Raw genomic sequence first — 12,448 nt, forward strand, 5'->3', positions numbered from 1 at the left:
TGGGTACAGCCTGGCCTGTGCCCTCTCACAGTGCAGGAGCCCTGTGATCCATCACCCCAAAGAGGTAGGCCCTGCCCACCCATCCGGGGCTCCTCAATGGATTGTCCCAAAGAGGTAGGCCAGAGCTGCGGGACCTGTCTCTGCGCCACACACGCAGCATTAATCCCTGCCCACCCGCGCACGCCTGCTGCATATGCAGCCTCCTGGTGATCGCTCGTTATGTCATGAGGGCATCACAGCGTGAGGGCGTTATGACCACATAGGCTTTTACTATATAGAATAACAGTAACATAAAATATAGCTACATGAAGACTGAAAAAATACACCCAAATGATGGATTGTTGTGTTGTGTGTGTTTTGTGTTTTTTTTGTCTTTTCTCTAATTTCTAAACTCCACTTAATAAGTTTAGATTAGTTTTAAAATTAAAACTCATGAACACATAAACAATCAAAAAGTTGCTCACAAAAGCATGACAGTGTTGTTGCTTTCATTAATAAAAACAATAAATCACATGTGATAACTTTATTAGAGTTAGATGAGGAGATAAAAATCAGTGTTTATGTTGTTTTGTTTTCAGTAGCAGTGGGTGAGGATTGTCAGATTACAGAGCTGGGACTTGGTGAGAAAAACTGGCCCTGCAGCTTCCTTCTCTTGATGCCTTAGGTTGGGATCTATGCAAATGCTCTCATCCTGACAACTCAGTTTAGGTTTGACCTCATCTCAATCATCTGCATCACTGAAGGAAAGGGGCAACACTTCAGGATTACCTCCCATTTTCTAGTGCATAGAGATTAAAGCTACAGCTCATGTTCTCTCTCCAGGAATCTGCCTAATACTGAGGAGACCAAAGCAGGTAGGGAGGGGGAGCTGAAAGGGGCTTGGAGAACCAATCGGAGTCCACTAAGTGGCACAGGCAGGAAAGGGCCTTCCAGGTTCAAGATAATAAATACAGGTGTGTGCATGTGTGTGTATGTGTGTGCGTTGAAAGTTGGGGAGAGAGAAGTCTACAGATGAGACTGGGAAGTTAGTACAGGGCTAGATAATAAAGACCTTTAGTCTCCATTCAGGTACTTTTCCAGTTCCATTAGGCAAAAGGGAGCCATCAACAAATGTTCAGCACAGGAGTGGCCTTTTTCATATTTGTAATTTCTCAGGACACTCCGAGGGCTGTGTGTAGGAGGGCTTGGAAGGAGTAAGACTAGAGGCAGGGGACTTACAAGGCTCTTGTGAAAGACAATGGGATCCAGACCGAATACAAAGGCACTGGGGATTCACTCTTCCATTAAACAAACAACTTCCAGGCATCTGCTGTGAGCCACCCTAGTGCTGAGCACTGGGGGTATATACAAAAGGAAAGACAGACAAGGCTCCTGCCCTTGGGGAGCTTCAGGACAATGTGGTAGACCAGGAAGGATATGTTTGCGTCTATTTCAGAGGCAGAGTCAACAGATACTGTAGACTTTCCCTGCAGTGCTGGAAGGGTGAACTCTACAAATTCCAGAAGAAAACACAACGGATGAGCCATCTTCACCAAATCTGCAACATTCGTTCTCCTACTTGCTGCTAAAAAGTGTCCTCATAAATGCACTGGAAAAGGCCAGCATTACAGGCCAGGGCTTCCCCTCTGGCACGTGGAGTTTAAGGCTCCTCTTTTGAGCAGTTTCATCAAGGGCCACAGCAGACAGTACGCAGAAGCACAAAAGGGAGAGATTGAGGCCTGTGGGCTGAAGGTGAATGGAGAAGCAAGTCCCTTGGGTTGTGGGCTCAGCTCTGTGGATAATTTCCTGTGTGATTTAATGCAATTACTACCTCACTTGGAGACTCAGGTTCCTCATCTGTCAAAAAGGACATTGAAGCCCTAGCCGGTTTGGCTCAGTGGATAGAGCGTCGGCCTGGGCACAGGTTTGATTCCAGTCAAAGGCACATGCCCAGGTTGTGGGGTCGATCCCCAGTGGGGGACTTGCAGGAGGCAGCCAATCCATGATTCTCTCTCATCATGGATGTTTCTATCTCTTTCTCCCTCTTCCTTCCTCTCTGAAATCAATAAAAATATATATATTTTAAAAAGGACATTGAAGCCCTGGTCAGTGTAGCTAACTGGTTAGTGTCAGCTTGTGCACGAGAAGGCTGCGTGTTCAATTCTCTGTCAAGGGCACATACCTGGGATGCAGATTGGATCCCAGGTCCTAGTCAGGGCACATGCGGAAGGCAACCAATTAATCAATCAATGTGTCTCTCTCACATTGATGTTTCTCTCTTTCTCTTGCCTCCCCTCCCTTCCCCTCCTCCATTCCACTCTCTCTAAAAATCAGTGGAAAAATTTCCTTGGGTGAGGATTAACAAAAACAACAAAACAACAACATTGAAGTAGTTCATCTCTGCAATTTATCCAAGAATGTCCTGATTCTATTTGTTTTTCCTTAACATTTCTAATTGAATGGTATGCTTTCAGTTTCAAGTTTTTTATTTAAATGTATTATACTGACTTCCATTTCCATAACTGTTTATACTTTACTGAGCATTTTCACATATATGTGACCACTTGCTTTTCACAAACACCCCTGATTCCCACTTTTACACGCAAGGAAATGGGGAGGCTACATGAGGGAGAAAGAAGGGAGATACCAGAAACCAAGTCCACACAGATGAGTGGCAAAGTGAACCTCACAGCAGGTGTTAATTCCAGAGCAGCCCTCTATCCACCTCAAAGTGCTCTCGGCACTAACCAGAGAGCATAGCCCCCTGTCCTAATCAATCCATAGTTAGGATTTAATGGCTGAAATAGAGTATTAGGTAAGTTAAATGGGTTCAGCACCAAAGACTCACTAAAAGGGAAGAATGACTACATTTTATTGAACCTAATTTGTGAGCCATCTGGGAGCATTACCTTCAATGGGACAAGCAGAACCAGTGTCCCCAGTGAAGAGACACTGACACATAACGACACCAGCATTAGAGGAACATTAGAGCCACAAACTAAACACAGGAAGGTGAAATATCTAGGGGCAGGCCAGCTCTGGATGGTCTTTTTATTTCCCCTGGTGATGCTCACAAGAAGAGACAGGCTGGGCTTAAAGGAAGTTGGCTGTTAGACAAAATTCCTAAAGAAATTTCCTTTGGAAAAGTCATTTTGCAGTGAGTGTAGATGCTCCCATAGTATCTGGTGCCTGGGTAGCTGGATCCTGGTAACTTGCATTCACACTAACTCCAGGCATAAGTGAGATCTACAAACTCTTAATTTGAATCTTATTTTCCTCATCCCTAAAACACCATCATAAGAATTTTCTCTAAGGTTGCTAATGGACAAAATTAGCAAACTGAGGCCTGAGGGTGAAAATGGGCTGGGTGGGGTGGGGTAAGGTTAGTTATTTGCAGAAGAGCCAACTGGCTTTACCCAAGATTCTTATTCCTGAAAGGGCGAGGGCTATGCCCTCCATCTTGCCTGTATCCTCCATGTTGGGGCCACGTGCGGCCTTCTTCCCGGAAGCCCAGGCCTCTGCTGGCCACGCCCGGGATTTTAAACTAACCAATGACAATCAAGGGAAGTGCGCGCCATAGATATGACCACATCCTGTGTAACAGGACCCGGCTTATGCCTGGCCAATCGGCAGAGCACAGTCCTTTCTCCTCCCCTTACTCCGACCCCCCCCTATATAACCGGTCTCTGGGAGGGGTTGGCTCTCTTGGCCACTTGGCTAGCCGATGTGTCGGTGAGTCTGGTGGATGGAGAGCTCAAGCTAGCTTGAAATACAGATTCTTATGCTTTTGCATCAGATTGGATGGCTCCCTGATGTGGTTTCTTGGGAATCTAGAAATCTGGGCATAACAATTCCCTTCCCCAACCTTGACCTAACATCTCGCACTTGATTTTGGTTACAAGGTTTATTGGTGTAACTGTCTCCCAGTTTCCTCCTTTGTGGTTTAGTCCAGCCAGCATAATCTCTGTGTGAGGCACATTTGTCTCTGATCTGTTCAGAGCAGATATGCTAAAAGTCTGGTTATTTGTATTTAAATCTTCTCTTCTATACTCTCATTATTTATCATCCCTCTTTCTGCCCTTCCTTCTTTCCAAGAAATCTTTAGGGCGCACCTACTCGATTGTAGGCTCTGAGGCTTAGGGGGATAGTGGACAGACCACAGATTTCATCTGGACAGGTCTGGTTTCATTTCTTAGTTCAGCATTTAGGAGCTGAAAGAACCAACTCCTTCCCCACTCTGATCCTCTTTTTCATTACTGATGAACAGTAATGGATAACAGTGGATAACAATGGCTTTCTTACATGGGTGAGATTTATCATTATTAACATACAAGGGTGCTCAGTGGTTTCTTTTTTAATTCTCAGCTAAACACTATAAATAAAGATGCAGAAAACCAAAACAACAACGAAACCCAAAATAATACAAAACATGAAAAGAGGATCCTGGCACCAAAGGGGAACATAAAGAGTAAGAGAAAGATGCAGGCAATTATAGTACATCATGCTAAGTGATTTAATAAAGAACCCCCCTATGCCCCCAAGGATGCAAATATGTCCACACAGGTGGGTTGCTGGTCTTCACCCATGAGAACTCATTCCTGACCCTTATGTGCCTACACTGATGGTGCTTGTCCCAAGCGGTGAGGGCCTGAGTTGACCAGATGCCCTAGTGGACCTCACAATGCTTTCTGGTGCCACTCAGAAATAACAAGACTCCCTTCCACCGATCTTCCTTTTATTCCAGCCCTTTGTTCAGCCTCCCTGATCTGAACTCATTATATAGCCACTCCCTCCCTCAAGCCTGGATCTTCCCTTATCGACCCTGGGTGTCCGTTGGTTCAAATTCATTTTTTCCCCAACACTAAAAATAAGAACCCTTGTGTTATATCTTCATCCGTTGCCTGGAGATGATATTCAGTGCTTCACACATAGGCAGACCTCCTCAGCGGTGCCAATTTAATCCTGTCCTGTCGCTGCATTCATTTGGAATAGGATACCTTTGGCAGGTGAGGTGTTATGAACATCAACGTGTTAAATCTTCAGTAAAGTCATTCTCCTGGGCATTTTTTTTCTCCATTTCATTTCATCCAGGATGCTGTCATAATGTCTACTGATGTCTCTAGACTTTCCCCTGGAGTCCTTGGCAATTCATTAATACATACACCCATCCAACAAATGTGGTGAGTTTTTGTTGTTGTTGTTGTTGTTTTTTTGAGGCCCTAGCATGTACCAGGCATTGTGCCACAGCACTCATTTGATCCTTGTGATATAGGCAGTGTGTGTGTGTGTGTGTGTGTGTGTGTGTGTACTCATGCACGGCAAGGAGAGGGTATGCCAGCTACTCCTTCAATCTTGGCTGTTATTTAATGATAAATGTATGTAGGAGAGCAGGGTGAGGCTTGGCCACAAATGTGGCTTTCAGCTGTCACCGATATCCTGCATAGCTTCGTCTAGGAGCCATACACCTGCCAATTACAGAGATTTCCTCTAACCAGGTTTGTGAGCTCCTAATTGGTTGCTTATGTCGCACTGAAGAATAGCATGTTTCCAGAGTCACCTTTTCTCCTCACCTTCCTTTGCTGGAGAGGGCAGAGGGGTTTTCTTTGAATGGACACCTACATTATCCATTCATAGCAGTTTCATTTGTATAGACTTAATTTCACCACTGGGTTGAGTCAGTTCTTACAGCTCCTTTCATTGTGGCTTTAGTCCTTTTTGTAGTCAGCTCTGTAATAGGATGTTCTGTCATTTTCTACTTTTTAAATATCCTTTTTTGTTAGTTTTAAATTCTGGTTCAAGTAAGATAATTTTGAGTCATCCTTTCATATTTCAGCGTTTTGCCCTGTTTTGGTCAGGTCTGTAATATTTTAGGAAGTATTTGATTTATAAGACATTCACACCCATTTTTGAAGGAACAAATATACACTCAATTTCTTTAAATCTATTTCAGGAAACAATTTAGGCAAAAAATTACTATGGTAGATCCTGAATAGTATAAGAATTTAGGTTATAACTATTTCAAGATATTTATTTTTATTAAAAAACAAGATTGTGCTAATTTGCTTATCTATTATGAATTCTAAAGGCCAACATCTGATCATAATTGGCATTTGCCTACCAGGTAGGAGCTGATCTGAGATTGGGAGACAGATTCAAGTACAAAGGACCTCAAACATCTAGAGCTGCTCAGGTGTCATTGGACTCACAAAGCCTGAGAGGAGGCAGGCCTGCTATTAGTACTAGTATACCCATTTTACAGCTGAGGAAACTGAGGCCTTCAGAAGCTAAATAACACTGTGGGAGCAAGACACAAACACAGGTCTTCTGATTCTAACTTCTATGCTTGCCACCCCTCTCTCTCTGTGTCACGTTGTACTTTGTAAACATTGAGAATCTAGGTATTCTCTTCAAATGGCACAGGAAGGATACGGAGATCGGTCTGGGGAAGTGGGATGGCTAAAGGCCTCTCTACGATAGTTTATGAGGTTAATTCTGAAGCTCATAAAGGTGAGAAACTGGACAGGGAAAAACTTCAGTGGGTTAGGGCCACAGCAGTGAGGGTTGTGAGAGGATTTAGGGTTGAGAGGGACAGAAGTCCTAAGGAGAAAGTTCGATACATCCTGGGTTGAAAAACAACGTTTTGGGGTTTTAATTTTTTTTTAACAAAAAGGGGGATGGTAAAAGGGAGGTAGAAAAGGAACAGGCTGCCTTATGAAGTAGAGAGTTCCCCATAATAAGAAGCTTAGGACTGTCAGTTTCAGTCAGGGTTCCAGCAGAGAAGCAGAAACAAGCATTAGTGAATTGTGTGTATGTGTGTGTGTGCATGTGTGCACATGTGTACACATACATGCATAGACACACATACACACATATAATCCCCTAGTGGTTGCTTTTGTTCCTCTAAACATAAATGAATACATTATATATGATATAAACTTAGGTATATATATATATTTAATCAACACACATGTGTTATTTATTTAATAGAGGGATCTCATGCAATCGGGGTCGCTGGTTAAGCAGTCTAGTAGTGTATTGTCTTACATCTGAGGCTGGAGTGTGAAGTCCACTGGCAGGCAGTTAGTACGGAAAAAATGTGTATAAATAGTGGGAGAAATCAGGAGCAGCCTGGAACCCACAAGCATGAGCTGAAACCCCATGAGAACTGACAGGAGCCGTGGTTTTCACTGCCTCCCAGCTTGCTGATGTGGATGACTGTGGAGCCAGGGCTTTTCCTCAAGGAGCTAAACACACACATCTGGATGAGGAGCTGGAGGAGCTGGGGAAGGATGTGGGGGAAGAGAGAGCAGCTGTGGGCCCAGAGCAGCTTCAAGCCAAGGAGGTGAGTCCGCAGATCAGCAACCACATGTGAGCTACGAAGTGGCTGCTGCTTCCCTTCCATCTTCCGAATACCCCAGGAATCTCCCTGTGCCCACCCTAACTAGAAACACACAAGAGACTGAATCCTGAGTAACGTAAGTCAATCTAGCCAAGTGGGCATATTACCAAGTCACCATACCACCTGGGAAGGAACAGCATACGTAAGGGAGGGTTGATTTAGAGGCTCGCCAGAGGCCCCGTAGAAGGAAATCCCAGGGAATCCGGCAGGCCTTTTCATTGTTCAGCCCCCGGGTCACGCTCCAGCCAGGGAGGGCTGCCTGTGCATCCATAGATTCAGCTGCATCCAAACCCTGTGTCTTCAGGAGTTTTCATTTTCTAACACCAGCTAAAGAATGCCAAAGGCTTCCCAGCTTCTCCCTCCCTTGTTGCCAAAGATCAACATATTTGCCTTTTGTGTTTTAAGGCTTTATAATAGCTTGTAGTATTCTTATAAGCAACAATTATAGCTAACATTCATCACTGAGAATATATGATGTGTCAGACCCTTTCATATATACTCTCATTAAATTCGTACAGCAATCCTGCATGGAAAGTATTATTGCTATTTCATTTTTACTGATGTGAAAATGGAAGCTTAAAGGAATTATTTGATCAATGTCAGAAAGCTGGTCAAATCTAAGACATTCAGCTTTGAAAAGCAATACCACCACCACCCCAAATAACAGATAAGGGGAATTACCATGTGGTTAAGAACCTTCACAAAGTTCTTACAGTTGAGCTCCCTGGTATCTAGAATCTCCTACTTCCTTCCAACTTGGAGCGTATGTGATTCTATCAGAAGAAAGAGGAGAAGTAGAAGGGTGGGTAGAGAGAATCCAAGAAGATAAAAGCAAATGAGAAAACACATCAAGGCACCAAAGGGATGAATTCAAGAAGGGGGAAGAGGGGGGAAGAACAGCAGGAAAATGCTGCTGTCTTATTTCTATCTCATTGCCCAGAAGGGAAGACATGATGATGCCTCACCTAGGATGGCTGTAAATGCATACAAGTGAATATAAAGGCAGACACATCTGATCAACACAAAAAATAAATAGCGAAGGGCTCATAATGCCAACTGATGACTTTCAAGCAATTTTGAAAGGTAAGTGAGGAAACACACACCTCAAAGAACCACGAAGGAATGGGAAAGGGGGTTTTAGAGATTATTCAGAATGGGGTGCATGGGGATGCCCCCTGAGCATTCTCAGGACAAGTTAGACCTAGCGCACTTCAGGGTTGGTTAATGAGAACAGACAGGTGAGCCTTCAAGGCTACTTCCAGGAGACAATAGCACAGAAGCCTTTGAAATCACTGGTGTGTAAAACCCTGGCTGCTGGAGAAATGGAACAAGCCAAGTGTGCGACTCTCAGACTTGCATCTTCACTGTGTGCTTGGGCAGCTGTGGCTCAGAGCTGCGTGAGCAGCTACTCTGTGGAATATCCGGCCTCAACCCTTCTCACCCATCACAGAGCTGCTCCTCCTCTGAGGGTCAGCTCAGGAATCCCTTCCCTCTCAGCTCGGTCCCAACACTGATCTTCGGGGCTTACTTTTGTCTACTCTATGATTATTAATTGTGTACCAGTCTGAGCTCCTTGAGCAAAGGGATTGTACCCTGCAATTTTACACGGTTTCTATTAATGACATTACAAGTGCCTTGGGAACACTCTCCAGCTTGAAGTCACTGCACAGCTCCTGCTTATAAGTGCATGCCACCCTACGTACTGAGAAGCCTGGGACTCCTTCCTTTCCAAGGCCTCTCAAAGTTCTCTCTTTTGATTTGACCAACAAAATGAGACCCAAAGCATTGGGGCATGGAACAGACTGACATACCTTGATGTGGGGTTGTGGGGAGGAAAAAAGATAAACCAAAGAACTTATATACTTATATGCATAGCCCATGGGTACTGGCAATAGGGTGATAAAGACCTGGGGGTGGGTGGGTAGGGTCTTGGAAGAGGAGGTTAAAGGGGGGGGGGATGGGAGACATCTGTAATACTATCAACAATATATACATTTATATGTATATTTTTAAAAAGTTATCTCTTCTCTTCTGTGTGGTATGTGAGAACATGGCCCCTTCCCAAGTTCTAACTCCCCTTCCTGTCCTGTGGGAATATAATGAAGGCCATCTCTAAGTACATGTGGGACCTTGGGAGCCTGGCCAGCTCCTTGGTCAAGGAATGGCCAAAAAGGAACTGTTCTTGAGCCCGAATTGTAAACAGCTTGCGTTATGATCTCACACAGCTTGCGCACAGGCACATCCACCCTGCATACATGATTTATCCCCAGGTTTGCTTGTTTTCTGTACTCTATATAACCCTGTACTGGAAAGCCTGCATTATAGAGACTTCACCTGTAGGCCACTCCAAGTATGCCAATAAGTCCTAATTAGCTCATGTCTTTTGTAGCCAATCCTCCAGGTTATTTCTTTGGAATTGGCAAGCAATACACGGAGGCCTTCTTGAACCTCAGCTCTTTGCATAACATTCTCTATCCCCACTGATCCTGCCCTAGTTTATTTCATCATCATCTCTTTCTAGGAAAAGATGAATAATCTTCAAACATCTCCACCACCTTCAATGCATGATTTGTCTCCACTTCAAAGGGACAGGATTGTTTTTGAATTGGAGAAGTGGTAACTCCTTAGGTTTGCTCCCAGGGGTGAAGACCTAGGACTCCAACTCCCTCCACAGCTATGCTTCATATTCTTTAACTAGAGGCCTGGTGCACAAAAATTCATGCACTAAGGGCGGGTCCCTCAGCCTGGCCTGTGCCCTCTCGCAGTCCAGGACCCCTCAGGGGATGTCTGACTGATGGCTTAGGCCTGCTCTCTGGGGGAGTGGGCCTAAGCTGTTAGCCAGACATCTTTAGCGCTGCTGTGGAGGTGGGAGAGGCTCCCACCACCACTGCTGTGCTGGTCAGCCATGAGCCAGTTTCTGAGTGGTTCTCCCACTGTGGAAGAACACTGACCACCAGGGGGCAGCTCCTGCATTGAGCATCTTCCCCCTGGTGGTCACTGCCTGTCATAGCAACTGGTCATCCCAGTCATTCTGCCATTAGGGTCAATTTGCATATTCCCCTTTTATTATATAGGATTATTTTACAAACCATGAGAAATATAATCCCAAAGCAGTCCTCAAGGCAATATTTGTTGATCCTTTGTTGGCCTGTTGATCTACTCTTCCTAAGTGAACCAAGCCAGGAGAAGAGTGCACAGGCCCTTACATTTGACCCAGGTAGGAATACAGATCATTGAGCAGCCTCAACGTTTAAAAACCAAGGTTTTCAAAACAGAACTTATCAAATCATGACACGGCCACTGTATACCTGTATCATAACTCCACCCTTCAAAGCTCTTCTGCAGCATGGATCTTAAGAATCACAGAAGATACATACAATCATCCCACTTTGTAAATATACACCAGTTGCTCAGAGCACAATGGTGTCTTGTGGAGGGTCTCACAGCTGGTTAGTGGCTGAGCTCAGAATAAAACCTTTAGTTCCTCAGTCTTGGTAAGGCACACATATGAGAGAGCTTTTTACTCCATTACTCTAGGTGCTCACCGATTTTAAACTTTTAAGTCATCACATATCTATATATTTTCCACCTCTGTCTATAGGCAGAATGCATTAGAGAGATTTATTAGACAAGCAATCTCGAAAAGATGACTGTTTTCAGAAGCTACTGCTCCCCAGTTCTCCTTAGGTAGAAAACCTTAATTTGTCTTTCCAAATTCACTCCACCACAGAGAATAGTTTTGTGGATGTAAAAGCAATAATAAAAGACCAAACTCAGTCAGGCTGCACACAATCCACCTCTTGTCTCCATTGTGGTAAATGACCAGCTTCCCCTACGTCCCGCAGTTACTTACATGCCTGGTGAGCTCTTACAGGGGAGCGTGTTTCTCCCCAGGACCATTTCTCATTTAACTCTACTCATTAGAGGAAGCTGGGGCACAAGCCAGGTTAACATGTCAATAAGTCACCAAGCACAGGCAAAAATTGACAGCCAAGGAATCCCAGCTCCCAACCTTCTCCCGTACAGAAACCCTCAGAAAACAGGTTCTCAGCCTCCTCTTCAGGTCACTGAAATAAGTAGTGGCATTTGAGTCCCACAGAGTAATTAATTTCCTCTGTCTCCAATAGAGCCTCATATTTTTAATGAATTTTATAAGTCTCAGATCCTGCAGCCTCCCAGCTCCCTCTCCAACCCTGTTGTTCCCTAAGGTCCCATAACAAATAGCTCCCACTCATATTTGCCTTGCAAACTCATATAAACTGGAAATGATAAATACATTAGCTGGGCTTTTTAACGGACCATTGTTTAATTTTCTATGCTTGTCTGGCTGGGGAAGAGATAAATATTACCTTGTGGAGAATAAGATTTCTATTCCCTTTAAGGGGGTTGGGGGTAAAATATGGCCGGGAAGCGGCACTCTGTCCCTCCTAATAGGCAGTGCTGCTAATTAAAAGTGTTGGAAGGGACATCCATCCCCCAGCCTGTGATTCATTCAGCATTATCCCTGGCAAACTAGGAATAGATGCTGGAATGAATGCTTCTAATTTGTCAAAAGAAGAGGCGTTTTCAATTGTGTCTTCCCAGCTCCCCGGATGAAGTACATAATTCAGTGTTGCCATTATTTAAAAGTTTCGGACCTCAAAATAATAGCACCTGCTCCTTAAGCTCGTAAATCTCCCAGCCTGTTTCCCATGTCAACATTCATCTTACATATGATTTGACTTCAGTTTCCACTACGGAGGGTGGTTCCTTCTGGCAAATATATTGAAACAGGGGCATCTGAAGAAAGAATGCTAGCACAGTTGTGTTTAAAATCAAACCAATCTGAGACAGCCTAATTGGTGAGGCTCAAATCCGGGCAGGGAAACGTAAGGTTTCGAATGACATTTACTATAAGTACTTAAAGAAAAGAAGAAAGAGAATCAACTTTCTCTTTCTCTAGCCACAAACATGGAGTAGGCCAGAGAAAAGCCACGGCAAGCTCCTGCTCCCAAAGGCTCCATGACCCCACCCCAGGGTGTTTTAGGGAGGAACACAAAGCACGAAATCCATCACTTGGAGAGGACCTGA

General features: G+C 44.3%; 1 protein-coding gene across 2 annotated transcripts in view; it reads right to left on the bottom strand.

Annotated features, from left to right (window-relative positions):
* Positions 1-12,448, bottom strand: part of DAB1 (DAB adaptor protein 1) — a 1,070,166-nt gene that overhangs the window by 570,979 nt on the left and 486,739 nt on the right. The window lies entirely within an intron of this gene.

Source organism: Myotis yumanensis, unplaced genomic scaffold (genome assembly GCF_028538775.1).
Source record: "Myotis yumanensis isolate MYYU_CA2020_CCGP unplaced genomic scaffold, mMyoYum1.0.hap1 SCAF_2, whole genome shotgun sequence".
Taxonomy (NCBI): Eukaryota; Metazoa; Chordata; class Mammalia; order Chiroptera; family Vespertilionidae; genus Myotis; species Myotis yumanensis.